The 23,046-nt window shown below is 52.2% G+C and overlaps 1 pseudogene; it reads right to left on the bottom strand.

The window, feature by feature from the left end:
- LOC147718030 (uncharacterized) overlaps positions 1–14,172 on the bottom strand; it is a 38,351-nt pseudogene extending 24,179 nt beyond the window's left edge.
- Between the last annotated feature and the right edge of the window lie 8,874 nt (positions 14,173–23,046).

Genomic DNA, 23,046 nt, shown 5'->3' with positions numbered 1-23,046 from the left:
GACTGAACCTCGGAAACTCGCCATTGAAGCAGACCGATGGGAGAGCACCCGAGTCCCTCGGAGCTGGCCCAGCGAACAGAACAGAGCCTCCCAAGGGCCCCACCGCCCACGGGGGGGGGGAGGAGGCCAGGGTCGGGGCAGGGACACCGTCACGGTGCCCTCCACTAGCAACCCCCCGCCCCCGGCCGGAAGAGGAAGCCCTCCAACGCGACCAGGGTTCCGCTCCAACGTTACCTGCCACAGATGCCAGCGACCCGGCCACTACGCCAATGACCCCAACTGCCCGAAAAATCAGAGCCCCATGAACCGCCAGATTGCCGCCGCCGCCCTGGGAGAAGAGCCGGCCCAAGAAGACGCAGAAGAGTACGAACCGTACCAGCCCGAGTGGGAACCCGCCGCCATGTCCCTGGTCTGTCTAGGGGAGAGGGACATGGTCCCGCGGGCATCCATCCCCGCCAACACGCAGAAATACAGCCAGTGGGTCACCATCAATGGCCGCCGGGCTGAAGCCCTCCGTGACACAGGGGCCAGTTTGACCGCAGTCCGCTGCCATCTGGTGACCCCTGACCAAATCCTACCCAATGTACTTTGTCCAGTACGATCGGCCGACAACTCCGAAAGCCTGTGCCAGATGGCCTGCGTCCCCTTCGAGTGGGGAGGGGTGTCCGGCATGCTAAAAGTGACTGTCCGCGACGATGCCCCAGTGGACTGCCTTCTGGGGAACGACCTCAAGAGCTCCCCCTGGTCAGCCGTTGAGCGGAGGGAGCACCTGGGGATGCTTGGTCTCCCTGAATGGGTCTGTGTAACAACCCGATCCATTGCCGCCCACGCCATCTCCAGCCCAGAGGAACCGGAGTGGCCTGAACCTCCTCCGCCGATCATCACAGAAGAAACCACCCCTGAGCCTGGTCCCCCGGGGTCCGGCAACGAAGAACCTGATCAACTCCGAGACCTCCCAGAGCTGGCCCAGTGGCGTCAAGAAGGTGACCCCACTCAGGAACAATTCCGCCAGGAACAATTCCGCCAGGAACAGAGAGCGTGTCCCTCCCTCGAGGGACTCCGACAACAAGCCATAGCCCAGAGCGCAGGGGATACCTCGGGGGCCCACTGGATCTACTGGGACAACGAGCTGCTCTACAGTGAGAAAAAGATTGCCGAGCTGGGAGCCAGCCGGGTGCTGGTGGTCCCCCTCCGATTCAGAGACTTCCTATTGAACTTGGCACACGATGTGCCTCTTGCCGGGCACCTGGGGCAGGACAAGACGTACAGCCGCCTGGTGACCCACTTCTACTGGCCGAAGATGCGGAACGATGTAGCAAACCACTGCCGGGCCTGCCCCACCTGCCAGGCCAGCGGGAAGAGCGGCCGAAAACTTAAAGTCCCCCTGCAACCCTTTCCCATCGTCACCACCCCCTTTGAGTGGGTGGGAATCGACATCGTGGGGCCCCTGGAGCCCCGGACAGCACAGGGACACCGATTCATACTTGTCCTGGTGGACCATGCCACCCGCTATCCCGAGGCCATACCTCTCCGGACCGTGACGGCGCCTGTGGTGGGCCGAGCCCTGATGGGGATCTTCTCGCGGGTGGGCTTCCCCCGAGAAGTCGTCAGCGACAGGGGCGCGAACTTTATCTCCAAGTACATGAAGTCCCTATGGCAACAATGCGGGGTCACCTACAAATTCACGACCCCCTATCACCCGCAAGGGAACGGACTAGTAGAACGATTTAACCGCACGCTCAAGGGGATGATCATGGGCCTGGAAGAACCCTTACGTCGCCAATGGGACGTGCTGCTCCCGTGCCTCCTGTTCGCTTACAGGGAGGTCCCCCAGAAATCCCTGGGCTTCAGTCCGTTCGAACTATTGTATGGACACCCCGTCCGAGGCCCCCTCAGCCTGGTCAAAGAAGGGTGGGAGGTGGCCCCTCAGAAGACTCCCCCTGATGTATACAAGTACCTCTTGACCCTCCGTAACCAGACCCGGCGGTTCAGGGAACTTGCCAAGGCCAACCTTGAAGCCAGCCAAGAAGACATGAAGCGCTGGTATGATCAGCATGCCTTATCCATCGAGTTCGAGCCGGGACAACAGGTCTGGGTGATGTCCCCGGTTGAACCTTGCGCCCTCCAGGACAAATGGATGGGACCCTTCAAAGTGGTGGAGCGCAAGGGACCCGTCACCTACCTGGTAGACATGGAGATACCCCGAAACCCCCTACTTGTCCTCCACGCCAACAGACTCAAGCCCCACTTTGTGTGCTCTGAACTTAGCCTCCTGATGGCTACCGACAGTGGGGCTGAAGAAGACTCCGAGCCCCTCCCTGATCTTCTGAAAACGCTCGAGAAAGACGGCTCCGTAGAGGGAATCCACCTCTCCGATGCCCTGTCCCCAGCGCAACGCCCAGACTGCCAAGAACTGCTACTCCAATTTGCCGACTTCTTCTCCCTCATCCCTGGGGTCACCCCCTGGTGCCTCCACGACGTTGACACCGGGGATAGCCCCCCTATCCGACACAGGGCATACCGGGTGCCTGATCGAGTACGCGCCTGCATCCAGTCGGAAGTCTCCAAAATGCTAGCTCTGGGAGTGATCGAGCCGTCCGACAGCCCCTGGGCCAGCCCGGTCGTGCTGGTCCCCAAGGCCGCCGCCCCGGGCGTCGCCCCCGAGCTCAGGTTCTGTGTGGACTATCGAGGTCTGACGCTCATCCCATTCCCCGGGCAGATGAGCTGATTGACCGCATGGGGGCCGCTCGCTACCTGAGCATCTTCGACTTGACAGCGGGCTATTGGCAGATCGGCCTCACCCCAGGGGCCCAGGAGCGATCCGCCTTCTCTACCCCGGATGGCCACTACCACTTCAAGGTGATGCCATTCGGAATGAAAAACGCCCCCTCCACCTTCCAGAGACTCGTGAACAAGGTGCTGGCGGGGCTCGAGGAATTCAGCGCCGCCTATCTGGACGATATTGCTGTGTACAGCCGCCACTGGGCAGAACACCTCCACCACCTCCGGGAGGTCCTGAACGCCCTCCAGCAGACCGGACTCACCATCAAGGCCAGCAAGTGCCAGATCGGCCAAGGGTCCGTGACCTACCTGGGACACCAAGTGGGAAGTGGCCTGGTGGCCCCCTCCAGCTCAAGATTGCCGCCATCCAGGCCTGGGAGCCCCCGGTCACCCAGACAGAGGTCCGAGCCTTCCTGGGGCTCACTGGGTACTACCGGCGGTTCGTAAAAGACTATGGCAGCATTGTGGGGCCCCTCACAGAACTCACGTCCAAAAAGAACCCCAAGACAGTCAACTGGACTCCTGAATGTCAGGCGGCCTTTGAGAAGTTGAAGTCCGCCATGTGCACCTCCCCCGTGCTCCAGGCCCCCGACTACAGCCGGGAATTCATTGTACAAACAGACGCCTCAGATCATGGTGTTGGGGCCGTCCTCTCCCAACTCAACCCTGAGGGAGTCGATCAGCCAGTGGCCTTCATCATTAGTTTGCAAATGTTTTCTGTATAAATATGGCTCTGTCATATTTGCCACATAATTTACCATCTGCTGCTTAACCTGACATTTTTTTACTAATAAATTGCTTGTACCTCAAACGGGTCAAAAGTTATTATAAAATGTGACTTGTGTGGCTGCAAGGTGGAGGGACCTTTGCAAAGGTTGACGTGTCACCTGTCTCGCTGCTGCATTTGTATGTTGCACTGGTACTAATGAGACAAAATCTTTCCAGAGACTGTTTGCATGTGTAAAACCTATTAAAATAATAAAATATCAGTACTACATTACGCTACAACCTTTTTTTTGCTTCATAATTTAGTCAACACTGCAGCATCATTTTGTCCTCCTTTGCTGCATAATTCCAGTGGCCCCACAGCAAGCAGCACTTGTTAAAAGTGCTTTTGCATGAAGCAGAGAGACTGTGAAGTTTGCAAATGATCCCTGGTGTGTGCAGCTACTACTGCTGAAAGAAGTCCAATGGAGGTACCAATGGGTGAGGCAGACTGGCCTCAAGGGCAGGACCGGCTTTAGCGCAGGTGGGGTCCTGTGCAACAATGCTTGTTGAAGCCCCCCCAATGACCACCTCCACCACGGATTCCCTCACTGCCACCCTTTAAGAGTGCCCCTCAAGTGTCCATAACCACACTCTCTCTCAGATGCATTTAATTTTTTTGACAGCACCACTCATACCAGTGTAGGGTGTACGAGCACTTTCCATCACAAATTACACAGAAACAATCAATCATATGTGTGTAAATCACTGTATAGAAATGTTACATAAGACAAAGGACTACAGGTGTAGGAGGCACATGACAACCATACTAGTAGGCAGCATAGTTTAATAGTGATTGGTCTGGAGCAACACAAACTCAGAATTTAAAACGTAATACCATGGTTGGGGGTTCTCTTTAATAATCAGAATTGATTTCTATCCAAATGAACACTTTTTGCAACATTAGGATAATCAAAGACTGAGGGAAAAACCATAACACTCCAATAAATACCTTGCAGTTTGCCTGCAGCGCTTAGATGACAGGTAAGAGCTCACTGTTCTATGTTAGGATTTTAACTTATAAACTGCAAGTAACAAAAGGATCTCATAGGCAAAAGCAGTACCCACTGACCTATTTACATTGTTTGCCCTTTGTGTTCTGCATGGTACATGTTCTTTGCAGCAGGCACATTAACCTTCTGTGCTACCTTTCCATGAGTCAAAACTTCCACTAGACAAAACTCTATCTTGCTCTAGGAAGAACATTAATCACTGGAGTTGTCATGACATTTTTATTGTTGCTGAAAATTGCTGAAGGCCAGGAAGGAGGGAGCAAGCTGCAAACACTACTCCCTGATGTGGTCTCATCAGCTGCACCGCCCTAGACCCAGCCCTTCCCAAGGGTCCTGTGACCACCGTGACAAAGTCACTGTCACTCTATGGTGTGCTGTGTTGTAGGCCTGCCCGCAAGACTGAAGGTGAACTTCAGTATGGATTGTGGTGGACGGGCCTTCAAGGTTAGCCCACACTTTTCACCGCTAGGGTCCTCCTGCTGGTGCTAAGACACCCGGGCTTCTAAGGTCTTGCGGGGCCTTCTAAGGTCTAGCATAGGAATGTGCTCCCTCAGGAGAGTGGGCTGGTGGACTGGTCACGAAGGCTGAACCTAGTTCTCCAGTTCCAAATTTGGCAGCCGTGGCCACAGTGCCACATCCTCTCCCCCACTGAACACCGTACTGCCCCACCTAAGAGAAACTCACACTGCCTTCAGCCACAACCCAATTGTGCCCACTATAAACAGTATAAACAACTGGATGCAACTTAATTCAGATTATGCAATAGACAAGAGTAATATGCTGCCTGAAAAAAAAGTAACAACATCCTGGAAAAAGCAAACACTCATAGGGAATACCCTCTTTTAACCTTCTCTTTTTTCTTTTTAACAAATATGAATTTTAACTATTTATGACGTAGGAATATTTTGTCTGCTCGCACTTTGTCCGATTCTGTTTGCATTTTGTTTGTATTGTTTAAAAGACTATGGTCTAAATAAACATAGGGAATGCAAGATTAGGTAAAGCATGTGAAATGTAAGAAGGAACAACATGGTTACACCTTAAGACTTGTACACTCAGTGAGTGCTTTTGCCTGAAAAGTTAAGGACATGACTACAGGGCCCGGAAGGCACCCATGTCAATGTCCGTTGCTTGTATCCTTACAAAACGTAAGCAGTATGCTTTAAAAACACCACATCCATGAACAGAGATGAGCAGTACACATTTTGTTTTCCTCCACCCATCAATCAGGCATTGCCGTACCTCCATGAATGGTGTCCTTCTCCCACCAGAGGAAAACAATGCTGTTCAAAAAAAGACAAAAAATCAAAAGTGATTCAGAAAAGGGGGGTGGTGATGAACAGAGTGTCTGAATTGAGCAGACCACTCTTACCCAGTCCAAAGATCAGGGCTTGATCCATCACCGTTATTTATCTCACTGCCCCATCCCAGTGATGCTGATGTGTTTGGCTCTGAATGAAATAAATCTGGTGACTCTGCGACCACTCTGTCTTGCTTTATTTAGTGATTTATTTATTTTTAATATTATAAAACTTTTATTCCCGTGGCTGCACTTTGGAATTGAAACATTTAAAAAAAAAGACGGGGGCATGGCCAAGATGCCGGCATAGAGAGACGCGAAATCGCCGAGCTTCCGCCGACGGCCTTTCTTAGCACCAGCCGGGGGCCGCAGTAGCCACGGTCGGCACCGAGACGCAAGCACCGGACATCCTTGAGGCCACAGTGCTACGGACGGACTCCCGTTCAACCGGCGAAAGAAGCCCTTTCGGTGCCAAAGCCTGCTGCCTCCATGGTCGGAGAGGGGGAGGGGCAGAGTTCGTGACAGACCGTGACGCTCCGAACTCCGGACCGCACACACTGTCGGACCCCCAGTGCTGAAGAGCTTAGTGGCCCAGGAAACAAGTGGAGAAACCTGGAAAGGGGCCCGGTGCGGAGAAACGGAGCCCCAAAAAGCGAAGGAATCGTAGCCGCCATCTTGCTAAAGGTAGACGAGTGCTGTGATCTAAAGGAGTCGCCTAGACCGCAAGGAGCGTCCACAGCCCTAAGGACGGTCGAGGTAGGGACCCAGGCACCCCAAGGACAACCCCCACGGCGAACCGGTCTGCTCACAAAGACATAGTGAAGCATCCGCCATCTTGGTAAAGGTGGCCAGAAATGCGGCTGCAGGGCATTGCAGGACCACGAGGGGACCGGGCATTTTTTGGTGAGCCGCACGCAAGGGCCCTGAGCAGGGGTAGCAGAGGAGGGACGCATCCAAGGGGCCAGGAAAGTGAGATTGCATAAGGCTGTCGGAGGGCCCTTATCACACCAGCAAACAGCCGAGATATGAGCAACGGAGAGACGGGGAGCACGTGGCAGCACTAGTAGCCCGCTGAAGTGGAGGAGGTGGTGCGGCTGGATCGCCGCAGTGAACCCGTACCACAGCCGAAGCTGGGGAAACCCTTGGGTCACAGCGTTGCCATAGGTCCCGACTGGCACAGGAGGGAGCGGCCGAGCTACGAGGCCCACCATTCTGAAGGCCAACTGAACTAAGCTAGGTGGGCCGCGTTGTGCTGGAGACATCCCAAGAAGGGCGGCGGCGGCCAGCAGCCACCCAAGAGGCAGCGGTCCCGCCAGAGAGACGCCACAAGAGCAGCTAGTGGGGTGGAAGGCGCCCGGACCGACGGATTACACTCAGCCCACGCCACGAGCCGGGGGACCCCGACATCAGGTCCGCCTACCATGTCGACTGCAAGGGTCCATAAATGAAAATCAGTCAAAGACCTGTTTGAGAAAGCTCAGACATCCCAATCACCTAAAGGCATGGCCACGTCTACTACACGCCCCACTGCAGGGCCCACAGATAACACAGAACCCATCATGAAAGCGTTTCTATAATCGCTCTTTACTGCGCTAAGGGAAGACATCCACACCTTCAAAAAAGAATTTACTGAGGAACTTAAGGAGGTCCGCAGAGAGGTGGATGGGATATGAGAGCGAGTAGCAACGATGGAAACAAAGGCTGACAGACAAGACACCGACATAGTTGCCCTCCAACAAGAGATCCTGAGACTCCATGACCAACAAGTGGACCAACAAACGCACATGGAAGACCTAGAGAACAGATCTCGACGCCATAACATACGGGTAAGAGGAGTGAAGATGACAGACGATACCAAGAACCTTTTCTCCTTCACGAAAGAGCTCTTTAATTATGTCCTGGGTTTCCCACTTGAGTCAGAACTGCACCTTGATAGGGCACATAGAGTGGGGCTAACGAGGAATGCGTCATCCCCCCCTCCAGATATTCTGGTCTGTGTTTAGGACTTTTGCACAAAGGAAGACATCTTGCAGAAAGCTCAACAGCAACACCCTATCACCTTTAAGAACCACACTCCGGTCCTGTTTCAAGATCTGTTGGCGCTCACCTTGCAGAAGAGACGGTCCTTTAAACCAGTAACAGCGCATCTTCAGCAACAGCATATCCCTTAGCTGGGGCCACCCCTTCTGGATAGTGTGCAGGCTGAATAGCAAGCTGTACCAAATCTGCTCCCTGCGAGAAGCTTGCAGTGTGTTAGGGATTGATCCACCGGAGGAGGAGGACGACATATCGGCCCGAACGGAGGGGACAGCTGGCCCGGGCTCCCAGTGGCGACAACAGGGCAGGAGACGATGGATCAGGAAACCCCCTGCGGACGACATCAAGGATGGGCAGCGTGCCGCAGTTGAAGCAGTGGCCTCGACCTCTCTTCAAACCATCCTGGCTGACACTAATGGCTTCCTCAAACTCAGTCGCAGTCTGGACTTTCCAGGAGCAGGCCTGTCGGCGGGAGGGAGGTTCCCTTCAACGGCAGTAACACCACGAGAGACAACATTCCCAATCACCCCAGAGGGTGATGGACTATGGGCCTCAGGTTTTTGGGGGGGATTTGGGGAGTTTTCAGGGGGAGAGGGGGTTGGAGGGTCCTCTGGGGGTTTTTTTGGAAGGGAGGGTTGGGGGGTGGGAGGAGTTCAGGGGGGGTTTGTAAAGGGAGGGTAAAGTTGTCCAGTGCTTATGTTCACTCACAAACCACATCTGCCACACTTACACAGCTCAGTGCAGACCCCCAGCACCTTGCTAATGGTCTCGCATTTGCCCCGGCTTGCCGGGCTTCGGATACCAGCTTTTATCACTACACTGTAGATGATGCCGCCCACCACCCTTAAGATCCTGACCCTTAATGTGAAGGGTCTAAATAGTCCTGTTAAAAGAAGAACGATCTTATCCTTTCTCGAAAATGCACAGGCGGACATATGTCTGTTACAAGAGACCCACCTGTTAGCCAGAGACTGCCACCGGCAGCGCTCCCACAAATTCCCAACGAAGCTCTTTCCTTCGAACACTACCAAGACTGCAGGGGTAGCAATTCTCGTAGCCCGACATTTCAAAGGGGAGGTCCTCCACAACAGCACGGAATTTAAGGAGAGGCTGCTAGCATACCGCTTCTCCTTGAACGGTCTCAAGTTCACTCTAGGGTCCATATACAACCCTAACGACAACCAAGAACGCTTCATGCACTCGGCCCTCACAGAGGTCATGACCACACCGGACAGACATGTCATTGTGGGGGGAGACTTAAACCTGGTCTTCGACAATGTCCTAGATAGGTTTACTCAACGCACACACCAGACAGGGCCACTCTCCACCAGTTGCTCAGATCGACTGAGGGACCTAGACTTGCATGATTTATGGCGCAGGCATCACCCACAGGATAGGGAATATTCATACTACTCTGATGCCCATAAGACATATGCCAGATTGGACCATCTCTTAGCCTCTGGCCTGTTGTGCACACTAACTACATCCACCGAGATAGGGGTTATCTCGCTTTTAGACCATGCACCAGTCATTGCCACACTCACCTTACCACCCACATCCTATCCCCTTAGAGTTTGGCGCCTTAGAAATGCGTTATTACATAGAAAAGACATAGTGGAACATATTCAAACGACCATACGGGATTACCTATCACACAATGACAACACCGACACAACCCCCGTGACGCAGTGGGCCGCCCTGAAGGCGGTCATACGGAGGGAATTTATAGCACTCTCATGGGCGGAAAACAAGGACAGGCAGAGTAAGCGCGACGAGCTTACGAAACACGTCCGGGAACTGGAACAAATCCACCAGAGAACCGGGGCCCTTAGAATCTGGAGGCAACTTAAGGCCACACAAGCGCAGTTATCAGCCCTGGATCAAGATTGAGCAGAATTTGCGGCACTAAGACTGCGCCATGCCTATTATACTGGCGGTGACAGATGTGGCTGCCTGTTAGCGAACAGGTTGAGAGCAGTACGCCAACAACAGAAGGTTAGGGAGATTGTGAGACCTGATGGGGTTACCGTCTTGGACGACGCCGAGATAGCGGACGTCTTCCGCACCTTTTACGCCACCCTATATACGGGCAGTTCCCTGAACATCCTAGAGGCCGGAGAGTACCTGGAGTCGGTAACACTTCCCTCACTTTCTCCATCTCAGGCAGAATTTCTCGAGAGAGATATCCGCATTGAGGAGGTAATCAGTGCCATCGCCCGTCTTAAGCTAGGTAAAGCGCCAGGACCAGATGGCTTTTCAGCCATCTTCTATAAGAAATTCTGCACGACGCTCGCCCCGATACTAACGCGGCTTTTCAACACATTTGCCGAACCCGGTGCAATACCGGTTGACTTACTCCAGGCCTCCATATCCGTTATACCCAAACCGGGTAAAGACAGAACTAAATGCGGAGCTTACAGACCGATATCGCTCCTAAACATAGACCTCAAACTATATACAGGGATTCTAGCAGCCCGACTAGCCCCTCACTTATCTGGGCTTATAGACCCTGACCAGGCAAGCTTTAGACCGGCCAACCTATACGCTTCGTACATCACCAGAATCCTCTTGGAGGTGTGGGACTCCATTTGCGTCACCTAAGAATTCACCACTTTTCCATCCCCACTTACGGCGCTTGTGGACAATCCGGATTTCACGCCAGGAACGGAGAAGGGGGCCTTCTCCCACTGGCGACCGGCCGGTTGCCGCTTCCTATACCACGTTTATGGTCCCGAAAGGGTCCGACCCTTCCCCCTTTTTAAGCAGGAATACAGTTTCTCTGAAACGGAGCGCTTGTGATATCTCCAAGTCAGGCACTGGGCACTTCAACCTCAAGTGTGGATGAGCGCAGGCTCATATCACGATCCTCGGATGCCAAACTCATATCCGACCTGTATAAGATGCTGCAGACGCCACAGACACAGATCGATAATCCTGGTAGGGAACACTGGGAAAGGGAATTAGGTAGAGCCCTCAGCCATAAGGAATGGGACAAGATTTCATACAGAGTACGTCACTCTGCATACCACAATGGACTCACAGAGACACTAACAAAGATAACCACAAACTGGTACTACACTCCAGAAAGAATACACGAAATGGACCATAGCAAAGGCAATCTGTGTTGGCGGGGCTGTGGCAGGTGGGCAACCTCACACATTTATTGTGGGACTGTGATCATCTCCGACCCTACTGGAATCAGGTCCTTGACGACGTCGATAAACACTTCCAAACGGAGCTTCCTCGATTCCCGGCATACGTTATCTTGGTGCTCTTAACGCACTTACATACCCCCTATGCTCCCGCCGAGGACGACAAATAGCTAATACATTGGGCTCAGCGTTACAAAATATCCTAACACATTGGCGCACCGCCACCACTCCCACGATTACTGGTTGGTTACACAGAATGTGGCACGTCCGGGGCATGGAAAAGTTGTCGCTCACCATGGCGGGGGAAGGGGACAAATATGAAGAACTCTGGCAGCCATTCAGATCACTGCTGGTTACAGAATTTAGAGAAATAACCTGCCCTAGGTACTTACACTTGCTGAGACTCACAGAGACAAAGGAGACTGACACTTAAGGCAGCCGCAGATTGGCGGATCATGAGGGCAGGGAGCCACAGAGCACTGGAGGGGACTCGAGCACTGGACGGGGGGGGTTTGAGGGGGAGGGGGTTGGGGTTGGGGGGGTTCTCATTCTTGTTTACAGTTGGGGGGGAACGACCTTCGTAAGGTTACATGATAATAGCCAGTCTTTAATAGGTTGGATAGCACTAGTTGTAATAGGTTCACATGGACCTTGCTTACTTTAAGGGAGTTTTACGATACCTGACTGAACTGTGCATGTGATGATTGTCCTTTCTATGTGCTGACTTTAATAAAAAAGAGTTAAACCATAAAAAAAGACGAAATTACCAGCAAAAATGTTTTTTTGTTGTTGTTGGGATCTATTACACAGGGGAATGAAGAACCGGTTAAACCCACTTACTGGGTCTCGGCAGCGGGGGAACCGCCAAAGTCTTCCATACCTTCCCTACTTAGTAAAAGGAGACACAGGAGCCTTCGTCTGCACGAGGAACCCAGATTTATTCAATAGCCCGGGCTATGGAACAGAGTCCCAAGCTCGTTAGAAACAAGACAGAGGAGGCTGCTGCTTTACTCCGCAGCTTACAAGCCTTTTATACTTTTTCATTTTCAGTCTGTTAGCTCATTGTTAAATCAGGGCAGTGTTTGCAGTTGATAACCAGATCCAGACGACGTTTGTAGATGGTGACCTGGTCAAGGCTTGGTACACAAATCATTGTTCACTCGGCTTGATCAAGGCAGGTCATTGTTTAATCACCTTGATCAAAGTCCGGTCTTTCAGGTCATTGTTTAATCACCCTGATCAAGGCCCAGCAGTCAGACCATTGTCCAGATAACCTGATCACGGTGTCAAGGATGTTTACCAGGCTGGGAGCAGGAGATGGAAAACAAATCATTAACTCAGGGTGTGAGTGTCTCGTGGTTTTCAGTTGAACTGCTAAGAACAGGGGGGTTGGGTGTGCGACAGTTCCTGGGCAGAAATGCAGGCTGCAAGATGGTTTTTGTCGTGTCAGTTAGAACTTCCTCAGGCATCAGCAGAAACAACCAGGTGGGTCGTGTGGAAGTGTTTGACACGAGATGGCAATGAAAAAGCAATGGAGTCTCGGTACAAATGATGCCGATCAGAAGAATACTTTTGCTCAGACCCTCCTTTTGCCATTGAGTGGCAAATAATTTAAGAAATGTAAATGTTCATAAGGCCATCGGTTTCTTGTTGGAGCATCATCATCATATTGGTGTTGTGAATGTTAGAGGGTGGAGGCTTGATGGTCTGGACACACATTGTACAGAGCACTGGCAGGCACTGAAAGCACAAACAGCAAGAGACCAGGACAGTTACTCCAGGGCAAGGAAGATGAGGATCCTCCACCCCCACTGGGAAAGGAGGCCCCAGATCCAGCCTGTGAGGGACCAGTTGCCTTCATCCAGATGAATTTCGGAAGAAAGGTGATGCAGACGTTGGATAGCATCGTACACTGTAGGTGCGTTGTCTGGGATGTATACCCAGAAGCTGGAGCCGATCAATTTACACACACCACCACGATCAGCAAGGATGACATCTAGGACCTTTCGGTTCTGAAACGTTATGAGGCGGTCCGCCTGTAGCTCTGCAGTGATGTTGGAGAGGGCACCAGCTGTTACTGTGATGGTGGCTTCAAGGACCCTGGTCAGTCCTCGTACAGCCCAACTGTTGGCCATGGGGCCCCAGAAAGGAAGGAAACCTTTAAAGAAGTCCCCGGTTTCCTGGCCTGCTGTATCCTCGGCTGATATGATGCCCCTACGTGAGCGGCGTAGAGCACCCTTCATTGACAGGTGTTAACCTCCATGGGTAGAATACTTTGGTGGAAGGAGGAAGGCCAGATAGCAGGTACCAGACCAGTTACGGGGGAGCCAAGTGTAGGCGGCAGTGCCACAGATTAAATAGGTGTTGGGGGATGCTACCAGCTTCGGAGGAGATGTGGAGTTTAAAGCTTTTGTGATATCACACGTACTGGTACCAACTTTCTTAGTCCCTAGGCCATGAATGCAGACACGACCTTGCACATTTATGACATTCACAGTGTCTCGTTCATCAGGTAGTATCCTTCTTGTGCGGAATCTGGAAAATATTCGTCGATTAGTTGAGTTGACTACTACCATCTCACCGAGTTTATCTGGTGATAGTAGCATTGTTGATGAGCTGGTCGGGCAAAAAGGAGCATTGACATGGCCAGATCTGTTCCGCCAGAATTCATACTGTTACAAATGTTAGAAAGGGCAGAATTGGCAGTACCATTGACAGTGTAGGCCTCCTGTATCAACATCCACCATGCAAGACAAGACCCAGAGATGGAAAAGGGGTAGGGAAAGAATGGGACAGGGTGTATCATGGAATGTGGCATCAGTCCACAAACCCAGCAGTTGGAAGTGTTCATGATCATCTGGTGATGATGCAACATTTGGATGAAGGTGTTATTGAAGAATTCTACACGGCGGGGTAATTTGTGGGCTGGTAGCGTGAAATACTGGTGTTCTGCAGGAGACGGGGTAGGAGTTGGTGAGATAACAGGGTGGTAGATCAGTAACAGCCAAACAAGGATAGACAGGATGAGGGAGACAAACAGTGTTACCGCGGTGGCCATGAATCATTTACTATGTCGGATACTAACATATTGTTTCTGGATTCTGGTGTTTTGGATGGCAGCCATTGTCCTAAGCCAGGGACCTCTAGTGGCTGTCTGTGATTGGTGGATGCTTCACTGGGCGCAGGTGCCAAGGAGCCCTATGACACCAGCCCACCCGCCGGACCTACAACTCCACTGACCTCCACGCACTCAACGCCGGTAGAATCCCGGGCTGCTATCGAGCCACCCCGAGACGCACCCACGGACCCTTCTGCTGCCACTCCTGCAAGTTCACCTGCAACCGGACCTGCCCTACAACAGTGCCGACCAAGCCGAGCACCAGCAACAACCACCTCAAGTGCATCTTGCTCAACACCACAGACACGCCGTCGAGCTCTGGAACCTGCTCGACACCACAGCCCCAGACGTCGCCTTCCTCACGGAAACCTGGATGAACGCCTCCTCAGCGCCCGACATCGCCATCGCCATCCCGGACGGCTACAAGATCATCCGGAGGGAGCGCGTCAACCAGACAGGAGGAGGCATCGCCATCATCCACAGGAACTCCATCCGCATCACGACCAACACCGACGACACCCTCGCACCCACCGAACACCTGCACTTCCAGATTCACATCAACCCCAAGACCACCCTCAGAGGCACCCTCATCTACAGACCCCCGGGACCACGCACACAATTCAGCGAAGAGATCGCCGACTTCATCAGTCCACACGCCCTCCCCTCCGCTGACTACATCCTCCTCGGGGACCTCAACTTCCACCTGGAGAACAACATCCAGCAAGGACATCGCCTTCAGCCACTCCACCGGACTCCACTGGACGGACCACAGCTGCGTCCACTTCAGCTTCAGAAGGACCACGATCCACCACCACCAACAACAGGCTGCACGCAGAAGCTGGAACAGGATCACAGCCGACCAGCTCGCGGCTTCCCTGAGCATGAACCCTCCCACCAGCGCAACGAACCCAAGCCAGGCGGCCACCAACCTCGCGAAGTGGATCAGCAACTGCGCAGACGACCTCGCCCCTCTGAAGACCCCGCCTAGCAGACCCGGCAGCAAGAAAGCCCCATGGTTCACCGACGAACTCAAGAGCTCCAAGAAGAACTGCCGAGCCCTCGAGAAAGCCTGGCGCAGAGACCCAACACCGAACAACATGACTGCCCTCAAGCTCACCACCCGAAAAAACCACCAACTGATCCACGCCACCAAGAAAACTGCATTCAAGGAACGACTGGACAACAACGCCCACAACAGCAAGGAACTCTTCAACATCGTTAAAGAGCTCTCCAACCTCAACGTCGAAAGCAACGACATCATCACCCCTTCACAAGACCTCTGCAACTCCCTCGCCTCCTACTTCCACAACAAGATCGCGGACATACACAACAGCTTCAGCACTCAACCGACGCACGCCGCGACTGAACCACCGCCCCTCACCACCACCCTCCGCGCCTGGACCCTGATCAGCACCGAAGACACCATCCCCACGATGAACTCCATCCACTCCGGATCTCCGACCGACCCCTGCCCTCACCACGTCTTCAACAAGGCCGATGCTGTCATCGCACCACACCTGCGGGACATCATCAACACCTCCTTCGACACCGCTACCTTCCCGGAGAGCTGGAAGCACACCGAACTCAGCGCTCTACTAAAGAAGACATCAGCCGACCCCACCGACCTCAAGAACTACCGCCCCATCTCGCTGCTCCCGTTTCCTGCAAAAGTCATCGAGAAGACCGTCAACAAGCAGCTGGCCGCCTTCCTCGAGACGAACGGATCCCTCGACCTCTCGCAGTCTGGCTTCTGGGCCAACCACAGCACCGAGACCGCCCTGATCGCAGCCACCGATGACATCCGAGCCCTGCTCGACAACGGAGAAACAGCGGCCCTCATCCTCCTAGACCTCTCCGCGGCCTTCAACACTGTCTGCCACCGCACCCTAGTGCAGCGCCTCAGCAACGTCAGAATCCAGGAGAAGGCACTGGAATGGATCACCTCATTCCTCGCCGGAAGGACACAGAGAGTCCGCCTCCCCCAGTTCAGATCAGAAGCCACCGAAGTCATCTGCGGCGTTCCTCAAGGCTCCTTGCTCAGCCCAACCCTTTTCAACGTCTACATGAGCCCCCTCGCAGCCATCGCACGCCAACACAAGCTCAACATCATCTCCTACGCCGACGACACCCAGCTGATCCTCTCCCTCACCAACGACCCCGCCACCGCCAGAGCCAACCTACACGAAGGGATGACAGACGTAGCCAAGTGGATGATGAACAGCCGCCTGAAACTGAACTCAGACAAGACGGAAGTCCTCATCCTGGGATCTTCACCCTCCACCTGGGATGACTCCTGGTGGCCCCCCGCCCTGGGCAGCGCACCCAAACCAACAGACCACGCACGCAACCTGGGCTTCATCCTGGACTCCTCCCTCTCCATGACCAGACAAGTCAACGCCGTCTCCTCGTCGTGCTTCAACATCCTGCGCATGCTACGTAAGATTTTCCGGTGGATCCCCACCGAGACCAGGAAGACGGTCACCCAGGCCCTCGTCACCAGCTGTTTGGACTACGGCAACTCCCTCTATGCCGGAACCACCGCCAAACTCCAGAAGAGACTCCAGCGGATTCAGAACGCCTCAGCACGACTCATCCTGGACATCCCCCGTGGCAGCCACATCTCCGGACACCTGAGAGATCTGCACTGGCTCCTGGTCAACAAAGGAATCACCTTCCGTCTCCTCACCCACGCGCACAAAGCCCTACACAACCAAGGCCCAGGATACCTCAACAGCTGCCTCAACTTCTACGCTCCCACAAGCCAACTTCGATCGACCGGCCACGCCCTCGCCGCCGTCCCCCGCATCCGAAGAGCCACCCCAGGAGGAAGGTCCTTCTCCTACCTGGCCGCCAAGACTTGGAACTCCCTCCCGACCCACCTCCGCCTGACCCAGGACCACCTTGCCTTCAGGAAACAGCTCAAGACCTGGCTGTTCGAGCAGTAGCGGACCCCCCCTCCCCTAGCGCCTTGAGACCCTCCGGGTGAGGAATGCGCTATATAAATGCTTTGATTGATTGATTGATTGATTGTACCTTAGTCTGATACACCAGCACTACTCTCAGCCGGGAAGATCACAGCCCTACAGCCTATAGGCACTTGGCGAAGTAAAGGGCAAGCCTTCCCTCGGGGGCGCAAGTTATATTGGTCGGAAGTAGGGACAGTATGCTCGGGAAACAATTGTTCTTGGTGTTGAGCAGAGTTAAGGGAAGGTTCCACGCTTCCTTTCAGTATGCTGTCACTCTCTGCTTCCGTAGATGTAGAATGCAGTCTGGCATCGCTGAATGGGACAAACGTCGGGACTGTTTCTGTTTCTGAGTCTCCTTGTCCTTCCCTCACCCACTGATCATAGGGGAATGGCAGAGGCACACGCCGGCAGTGAGACGAATGCACCCAATTCTTCCGACCTTCTACTTTCACAGCAGTGCGGGTGGCCAGTAACATCTGACGGGGCTGTGTCCAGCAGGGCTCGGTGGCTCTTAGTCCGTTGAAAGTTCCGGATCAGGACCCAGTCACCAGGTTGGATAACGTGTCCTGGGCCCTCGCTTTTGTCAAGTATGGCCTCGTGCACCTGGTGATAAAGAGTACGATAGGTATTAGTCAGATTGTACAGATAATCAGTTAATACAGGGTATTCAACGTCAGACAGTTTCTTAGGCCGCGGGACACCCCATACATTGGCAGGCCTCCCGAACACAATCTCATGGGGGGGATAGCCCTATCCTGGTGTGGGACGTTGTTCTTGTGGACAGTAGGGCTAAGGGTAGAGCATCAACCCAAGTGACACCTGTCTCGGCTACTATTTTGGCCATTTTAGTTTTTAGGATGCCATTGTACACCCCCTCTAGACCTGCTGACTGGGGGTGGTTAGAAGCATGAAATTTATGTTTTATACCCAATGCTGTACAGACATATTCCATAATTTGAGCCGTAAAGTGGGTCCTGTTCTCACTCCAGACCAAGCGGGGCAAACCGAATCATGGGAGGTACTCTTTTAATAGCACTTTGGCGGTAGTGATATCGGTGCAGTCTTTGACGGGGGAGGCCTCCACCCATCGACTGAAGGTACAGACCACCACTAGGACATATTTCAAATTGTTACATCGGTCCATCTGGATGTAATCCATTTGGAGTAACTGTGCCTTTTCCTGGGTTATACATTAGGCAAATCATGCATGTTTTAACCAGCTTGTCAGCATATGCTGGTATCTTAAAGTTGTACCATGTAGGTTCCAACAGTTTACATATCCCTTTTGCACTGATGTGAGCAGGACCGTGGGCCATCGTAACTACTGGTAGCACGTGACTGTCAGGTAACATCCATTGTCTTTCCATAGTCATACAGACCCAGCAACCATCAATTCCCTCTTTTGCTAATTGTTCCTTCCACACCCTTTTATTCCTCAGGAGTCGTATGGGACTGAATATCAATCACACTCTGTACTGTGTTTTCAACCATGCCCTCGTCTGCCACCCACCTAGTGGGACCTCCTACAAACATTCCTTCCTTTTTTCTATGAGCTGTTTGTCTGGTTGTCTGGTCAGTCAGGGCATTGCCTTTCCCAACATCATCTGTCACTTTCTTATGGGCCTTACATTTTATAATGGCCATCTTTCTGGGGAGTGTCAGGGAGTCTAACAGTTGGTGAATTAGGGGGCCATCTTGAATCTTGGTCCCATGGGAAGTAAGGAAATTCCTTTCTTTCCACAACCTCCCGAAGTTGTGTGCCATCCCGAAGGAATATTGTCTGTCAGTATAAATATTTACCGATATCCCTTTGCTTTACTCACAAGCTCTAGTGAGGGCCACTAATTCTGCTGCTTGAGCAGAGCACTGCGGAATCTGAGCTGTTTCTATTACTCGCCCTAATGTTGTGAGGGTGTAGGCGGCTGAGGTGTTACCATCTGACCACCTGAGACATGATCCGTCCACATAGAGTGTACCTTGTGGTTCTGCTATCAGGGTGTCCTGTAAGTCAACCCGTCCCTTCGTCTCCTCCTCTGTCCTCAATATACCTTCATGTGGGTCTAAGCGGGCATCCTGAGTATCCAGTGGGAGTAATGTGGTGGGGTTTAGTACAGTGCATCTTTTGATGTTAATGTGGCTGGCAAAGAGTGTCAGTTCATATCCTGTGAGTCATGCGCTAGTGAGGTACTGTGTCTTGGGGTTATTAAGGAGGGTATCTACAGAATGGGGGACGATCAGAGTCAGGGGGGAGTTCATGATGATCCCCGCACTCTGACGGACCATGAGGGCGCCCGCAGCGGTCGCCCGTGGGCATCCTGGGAGAGCCTTTGCAACAGGTCATGTGGCCCAGACCGGGTGGGGAGGAACAGCGGGTGAGTCGTTCGGCTTACCAGATTGCAAGAATCCCTCGGGTAGGGTACCTCCGTCGGAGTCTCTCCGTGCACCTCCTCACATCCACCGGGCCTGACCTTCGTGCTCGTCGAGTCACTATTCAGGTGCCATTTGAAGAACTGGTTAAACCCACTTACTGGGTCTCGGCGGTGTGGGAACCGCCCAAGTCTTCCATACCCTTCATACTTAGTAAAAGGAGACACAGGAGCCTTCTTCTGCAGGAGGAACTCAGATTTACTCAATAGCCCGGTCTATGGAACAGAGTCCCAAGCTAGTTAGAGACAAGGCAGAGAGGCTGCTGCTTTACTCCGCAGCTTACAAGCCTTTTATACTTTTTCATCTCAGTCTTTTGGCTGTTAGGTCATTGTTCAATCAGGGCAGTGTTTGCAGTTGATAACCAGATCCAGGCGATGTTTGTAGATGGTGACCTGGTCAAGGCTTGGTAGACAGATCATTGTTCACTCGGCTTTGATCAAGGCTCAGTCTTTCAGGTCATTGTTTAATCACATTGATCAAAGCCCGGTCTTTCAGGTCATTGTTTAATCACCCTGATCAAGGCCCAGCAGTCAGATCATTGTCCAGATAACCTGATCACGGTGTCAAGGATGTTTACCAGGCTGGGAGCAGGAGATGGAAAACAGATCATTAACTCAGGGTGTGAGTGTCTCGTGGTTTTCAGTTGAACTGCAAAGAACAGGGGGGTTGGGTGTGCGACAGTTCCTGGGCAGAAATGCAGGCTGCAAGATGGTTTTTGTCGTGTCAGTTAGAACTTCCTCAGGCATCAGCAGAAATGACCAGGTGGGTCGTGTGGAAGTGTTTGACACGAGATGGCAATGAAAAAGCAATGGAGTCCCCGTACAAATGATGCAGATCAGAAGAACACTTTTCCTCAGGAAGAAATAAACGAAAGGAGGAAAGAGAGGGTGAGAACCGTTTTTTGAAGTCACGGTTTTCAGCAAGTGAGGAGGAGCAAGACAGAAAGAGAGGGAATAAGAGGAGAGAAAGATTGCCTTGCCGTGTCTCTAATCCTCCCCTCCTCTTTCCCTCCTCCACTCTCTGTCTACTTCCCCTGCTCCTACCCCCCACTCCCCGGAACATCTCCCCTTGCCTGCTTTCACCACCAAGCTCCTTGTCCTTTTGCCCCCTGTGACTAAGCACTCCTTCTCCCCTTTTTGGAGAAAGATCCAAGTTATATACGCTGGAGTCTCTGCAAACCTGCTGAGAGAGTCCACAGCGCCGAGGAAGCCACTCACAGCTGAGGTATGGTATGGCACCCCTTGCCAAAGCACTCCCTCCCCTCTTTGGGGAAGGATCCAGTAAATAGGCCTTGGAGTCTCAGTGACCCCTCTGAGAGAGTCCACTGCGCTTTGGGAGCCTCTCGCAACTAGATGGGGAAATGATACCACTCCCCCTGGGTTCACAGCTTCTGGACTTTGGGCGCAGCTTTGACTCGTCTACCGGTTTGTGTCCCTGTCACCCTCCCCCTCCTCTTTCCATGCTGTGTCTCTCTCCCTCCCACTCCTCTTGCTATGCCATTTAATCACGTTTAATACGTTCTTCTGAGTGCAGTGCTACAATGTGCCCCAGTAATGTCAAAGCGTCCACATCTAAACGAAATGCACTTATTTGAACTTTGAAGAGACCCTGTCATATTTTACGGGTTTGTTGTATGATTTACATAATGCACATTTTGAGGGCTCAGCTCGTGAATGGGCTCTAACATCCAAACCAGACTCTTGGCTCGGCTCTGCTCTCCCTGTTCATTTGTTGGCCCGTCCACCTCTGTAATTACTCATACAGACAGATACATCTTCATTCTTGCAGTGTAAGCTCATCTTTTACATAGTTAAAACTATGTGAGTACATCCTCCTCCTTATTAGAGATTGAATTGCTTGCAACAGAGGCTCAACAATTCCAAATGATAGTTTTTTTCTGCTTTATTTGTTCATATTTAATCTTGATTCATAACCTTTCATCGTTTTCCAGAATGTTACAGAAATTAGGTTTGGACATTCGACAGCCGACACGAGTTCCGCCCTTAAACGGTCATTTGGACCAGGGCTTTCTCAAGGCTTTCACAACTTTAGCAGCAATACTTAATATGCAACATTTGATTCATTAGAAATATCTTATCAAACAGATCAAAAAAGAAAATTATTGTTTTCATTATGAAGCGGCACGTCTAGGTATAATACCTTTTCTGATCAGACACCACTTGCTGATCAGAAAAGGGATTATACTCAAGACTTACCGCTTCTTAATGACAATGAATCATTTTTTGGGGGATCTGTTTGCTATGATATTTATGATTAATCAAATGTTGCATATTAAGTATTGCACTTAAACTCGTGAAAGCCTTGAGAAAGCCCTGGTCCAAATGACCGTTTAAGGGCGGAACTCGTGTCGGCTGGGAGGGCTGTGAGGTTTCTCTCGTGTGAGGTTTGAACCCCTGGACTCGTAGGGCTGTGAGTTTTCCCTTGAGGGAAGCTTGACCCTCCTGGACAGGCAGGGCTGTGAGATATCCCTCAAGTGAGGGCTTGGGGTGGGTTTGAGGGGCTGGGCCTTCCTTCAGCTCTTTTCCTCACAGCTCTGCCCTCATTGCAGCTTCTGAGCTGGAGGGACTTGGCTGTGCTCGACCATTGAGACACTGAATAGGATTCAGATGTGTTTGTCTTTGTCATGTTGCTTGCAACTGTATAAATTGTCCCAAACCAAGCCGTTTCTGTGTGAACCTATTTAAATGACAATGTTTACACACCTGTTCTGTTGTGTGTTTATGATGTGATTTAAATGCTCTATCCCCCCTAAGGTGCCCACCCGCACTAGGCTCCCTCTTTCCTTTCTTTTGCTTGCTGCTGACCTTTCTCTCTGCTCAGCGCTTTCTTGTTGTCAGAGCCACCCTCCTTCATTCTCTCACACCGCCACTCTATTTCCTCTGCCATCTCTCCCACTTCCCTCTGTTTTATTCCCTCTTAATAATAATAACCTTGAATTTGTAAAGCGCACAGCTACCTCCGAAGTGGTGTCCCGGTGCTGGGGGCCCTCTGGAAGATTAAGCGAGCTATTGCCCAGAGTCACATGGTGCGGGGCTGACCTGCCGCCAGTGGCGGGTATCGAACCGTGAACCCCATGGTCCGGAGTCAGGCACCCTGGCCGCTGCGCCACACCTCTTCCACTTCTTCTCTCTACTCTGGTCACACCTCTCTCCCGCTTCTCATTTTAAGGTTGCAGCCTATTGCTAAAGACATCTTAAGGACATTCAGGGGCATATGTATCAGAATCGGCCCGTTTGCAAACAGGAAAAAGCCTTTTGGGATGTTCATCCCAAAAGGCCCTCACAAAATAGGGAATCGCAAAATTTGCGATTCCCTATTTTCTGAATACATTCAAGGAATCGTAAATTGTGATTCCTTGAATGCAATGTAGGAAGCACCCAAGTTGTGCGATTTTGGCTTAAGGAATCGCAAATTACCACCAAATTCTGGTTGGTAATAATTTGTGATGTCCTTGAAAAATTCACTT

The sequence above is a fragment of the Lissotriton vulgaris genome, chromosome 5, assembly GCF_964263255.1.
Source record: "Lissotriton vulgaris chromosome 5, aLisVul1.2, whole genome shotgun sequence".
In the NCBI taxonomy this organism is placed as follows: domain Eukaryota; kingdom Metazoa; phylum Chordata; class Amphibia; order Caudata; family Salamandridae; genus Lissotriton; species Lissotriton vulgaris.
This window is presented reverse-complemented; position numbering and strand designations above follow the sequence as displayed.